The following is a 4,672-nucleotide window of genomic DNA, read 5'->3' on the forward strand; positions in this document are numbered from 1 at the left end:
GAGGCTGAGGAGGATCACTGTGAGTTCGAGACCAGCCTGGGCTACATAGTGAGTTCCAGGTCAGTCTCAATTACATAGTGAGACCCTGTCTCCAAAAAAAAGGTAAACTCTTGAAGACATAGTCCCATGCAAGGACTTTCTGAACAGAACTCCAAGAAATAATGTCAGAATCACCAAACGGGATTATATCAAATTAAAAAACTTCTGCATAGCAAAGGATAAAAACATCAAAGTAAAAAGACAACCCACAGAATGGGAAAAAAATTTGCCAGCTACTCCAGAGATAGAGGACTAATATATAGAATATATAAAGAACTAAAAACAAACAAAAAAGTCCCTCAGAACAAAAGATTGAATCAAAATGAATAGGCAATATCAGAAGTACATATGGCTAATAAATACATAAAAAACGGTCAACATCTCTAGCCATTAGAGAAATGCAGATTAAAATAATACCGAGACTCCATCTCACTCCAGAAAGAATGACTATCATCAAGAAGTCAAATAACAACAAATGCTGGTGAGGCTGTGGGGGAAAGGGAACCTTTCTATATTACTGGTGGGGATGTAAACCATTACGGAAATCAGTATGGAGACTACTCAGAAATATAAACATGCCATTTGATCCAGCTATTCCCCTTCTTCCTAAAAGACTTAGACAGTGTATTACAATGATAGGTGCATACCCACATTTATGGCAGCACAATTCATAATTGCTAAATCTTGGTAACTCCCTACATGTCCATCAACAGGTGAATGGATAAATGGTAGCTCTACACAATGGAGTGCTACCCTGACATAAAGGAGGATAACTGAGTCATTTGTCGGAAAATGGCTGTACCTTGTGACCATAATGTTAAGTGAAACAAATCACACATACATGGCCGGGGATTTAGCTCAGTGGTGCCGCTGCCTGCTTCGAAAGCATAAGGACCTGAGTTTGATCCCCGGTACAAAAAAAAAAAAAAAAAAAAAAAAAAAACTCAGCCATACATGCTTAAATATTGTATGGTTTCTCTTTCATGTTACGGAAGGAACAGTAGGTGACACACAGAAAGGCAGCAGAATGGAAGTAAAATAACAAATTTACTCATGGATGAGGGTCGATTGCACATAAACCGAGCCTGGATCGAAGACGCACTGGGTTACAGCTCCTCCTTTTACAGGGTTTCACAGCCTTGACTTCCTTTGGGTGGTTACATTCCATTCTCACAGTTCAAATCACGGTCACAGAATAGTTCATCTTTTCAACCCAGACGTAGCAGCTCTTTGCAGTTGGGGAGTTTACCTTTAAGATCCACCTAGTTATCTATTCTAGCCCATAGGAAGGGGGTGTTCAGAGTCAGGGGAGCAAATGTTAGCAATGGGTTCTTTCATTTAGACACTCTTACGATCATGTGGCTCCAGTCTCATCGGAGCTCAAGACCTTGCTGTGCCCTGTTATCTCAGGTTAAGACCAATGCCTCATTCAGCAATTAGTGCCTTCAGTGCCCATCAGTTCTGAGCTAAAGAAAACAAACTGCTGTTAGAGACAGCAGAAGCCATTTTACATTGTAACACTTTATAGGTTTTTGCTATTTATAAAAGTTTTCCCTATCAATGAGAACCTCAAAGTTTAAGTAATTCAAAGAGTAAAATAAAAGAAACTGCTGTTAGACAGCAGAAGCCATTTTACATTGTAACACTTTATAGGTTTTTGCTATTTATAAAAGTTTTCCCTATCAATGAGAACCTCAAAGTTTAAGTAATTCAAAGAGTAAAATAAAAGATAGATAATAGAAAACAGATGTCAGGAGCCATTCTACATACTTTGGGGGGAAAATTATTTCATAATTAAATTATGACTATAGCTGGCTACAGCCCAATGTCACTTTACCTGCTAGCCAGCTTCGGTATGTGAAAACAAAACTCCGTGAAGTTGAGGCCTCAATGGTCCCATGATACTGTGATGCTAAAGGGCAAGACAAGTACATCAGCTGAAGACATCCTGGTTCTTTGAGAACCATGTAGTAATAAAAAAAAGAGAAAATGTTCACTTGGAGGAAGAACAAATTCTTTACTAGCCTGCTATCTTGTCCCACCTACTACTGTAAGAATGCTCTTACCACCCTCATCAACATAAGATTATCCTGCTCTCCAAGTCCTTAATCACCTGGTGCTCTCTCCAGTTATTGTGTGTACCCAAAGTATAATGGCTAGCTCAGGAGTACCTGTGTTTTGCCCACTCTGAGGCACTGACCTCCCAGCCCCCGTGTACTGTGAATTTATGCGTGTCTCTACTGTCTTTCTTTAGCCCTCACAGTCCCCTCTCTAGACAGATTGGAGGATGGATCGGCCTCCAATAGAGAGCTGCACCTTTTCCTAATGGAAAGGGGACCAAGAGATGGAGGGAAAGTGGAAGGAAGGCAGGGGAAGTAAAAAGAATTAAGATTTGTTATGTCCATGCACCAACTCCCCATGAGAAATGTAATTATTATGTATGGCAGACATGTACTAAAAATATTTTTTAAACATAAAAAAGATACTCAATAGAAGATTCATTATCAAAACCAATGAAAAAATCAAGGTTCTTTAGTAGATCAACTGTTGGGAGTTAGGAATGATGGTGTTTTGTTTACCCAGTAGCAAATCTAACGAGAACAGCCAATAGGCACTGGGAAAGTATGCACTAGTATTTATAGTTAATGCAATCTGGAGGCAAGAGTATGGGTTTTAGAGCCAAACAGCCATCATTTGATTCTTAGTGCCATAGTCAATGCATCAATGGCCCTAGTTAATGGCTCTCCTGGACTCACGCCCAGTCCAATGTGACTTTGCAGCTCTCCCCTCGAAATTTTGTTAGCTGTGTAGCTTGCTTTTGTCAACAGAGTAAGGAGGAAGTGATGTGTACCACTTCGCAGCCTAGGATTCACAAAGCCTTTTGCTTCTCTCCCTCTCTTCTCAACCTTACTTCTACCAAAAGAATAAACCAGGACTCATCTGCTGAAATCTGGGGGACCATGTGGAGTAGAGCCCAGCTGTTTTAGGTGTGGATAGATTAGACCCCCTTAGAATCAGCCAACTCTCAATCATGTAGACAGCCTGTCAAGGTCAGAGAGCCATCTGCCTGCTGTTTGACCTGTGGTCTTAATACAGTAGGCTCACTATTTTAAGCTACTGAGTTTTGGAGTGGTTTGTTTTATAGTGATTACTAAATCACACAACTGTGTTACTAGCTATGTAACCTTCAGGAAGTTGCTTAACTTCTGAGTCTCTTTTTTTTTTTTTTTCTTTCAGTACTGGGGATTGAACTCAGGACCATGCGCTTGCAAGAGAAGCACAGAACCACTGAGCTAAATCCCTTTTGAGTCTCATTTTATTCATCTATGCTTAAAGATAATGTATAATATATTTAATCCCCACGATAATCTTGTGATGCATTTTATTCTCATTGTAAAACAAATGAATTCTTACAAATGAGAAGCAATTTGAATCAATGCAACTTTCTCATAAAATACCTCAAAGTAAACCAAGTTTATAAGCAAACTTAATAATTTCAAAATGCATTTGAAAAAAGGAGAGTTTCATTTACATTAAAACTATCCCCTAATGTTAAACAGTTGAAATTTTTAGTACAGAAAAGATAACCCACAAGTCTGAATGGAATAAGAACAAGGATTGAATTTTTTTTTGCAGTCTTTCCAGGGCCTAGCAGAATCTGCAGCATATTAGTAGATATCAATATGTGCTGTTGTTTTTGCTGTTGTTATTTTTGCACAATACCACTGAACTAAATCCCAAGTTTTTTGTGGGTTTTTTTTTGGGGGGGGTGTTTTTATTTTTGTTTTTAGCTTTTTGAGACAGGGTCTCACTATGTAGTCCAGGCTGACCTTAAACTATGTAACCCAGGCTGACCACAAACTCATGCTAATCCTCCTGCCTCAGCCTCCCAAGTGCTGGGATTACAAGCATGCACCACCACAACAGGCTTCAATATGTTTTTTTTTTTTTCTAGATGGTAAAAGACCTTTATTAGTCTGGCCAGACGGCACTCCCGGAGCCAGGTGGCTCAGAGAATCTATTGTGATACTCAAATAGAAAATTGAAGGATTCAAAATGTAACCAGATGTGGTAGCACAAACCTGTAATCTCAAGTATTCAGGAGGCTGAGGCAAAAGGACTGCAAGTTCCAGGCCAGCCTTGGCAACTTAGTGAGACCTTGTCTCAAAGTAGAATTTTAAGTGGGCTTGAGATGTAGTGGTGGTAGGATGCTTGCTTAGCATTCTTGGGGCCCTGGGTTTGACCCCACTACCAAAAAAAAAAAAAAAAAACTTGATGCCTCCAATGAAATAAAATCATCTTCCTTTTTTCTCACATGATCCCTCCAAAATTACAGAGAAACTTTCCTACATGGTTAAGACAGCAGCACAGAATGGGGAGGAAGAATTGAAGTATTAGCAGAAGCCAGTCCTTGGTTCCAGGTCTCCTCCTTGTAGGAATTCTTCAACACAGAGACACTTTCCTGCCCCAGTTGTGTCTTGCCTCTCACCCTGACTGCGGCTGAGTTTCAGCTACCTTGATAGCTGTGGGAGTAAGTATAAGTGACTCATATGGCCCTTTCTATATAGGTCAGAAAGGGGTCCTTTTCTAAATTTTAACATCACAGGGAGGTCTTTGTTTTAATTTACCCTTG

This window comes from Fukomys damarensis, unplaced genomic scaffold, assembly GCF_012274545.1.
Source record: "Fukomys damarensis isolate Sample0158 unplaced genomic scaffold, DMR_v1.0_HiC HiC_scaffold_11, whole genome shotgun sequence".
In the NCBI taxonomy this organism is placed as follows: Eukaryota; Metazoa; Chordata; class Mammalia; order Rodentia; family Bathyergidae; genus Fukomys; species Fukomys damarensis.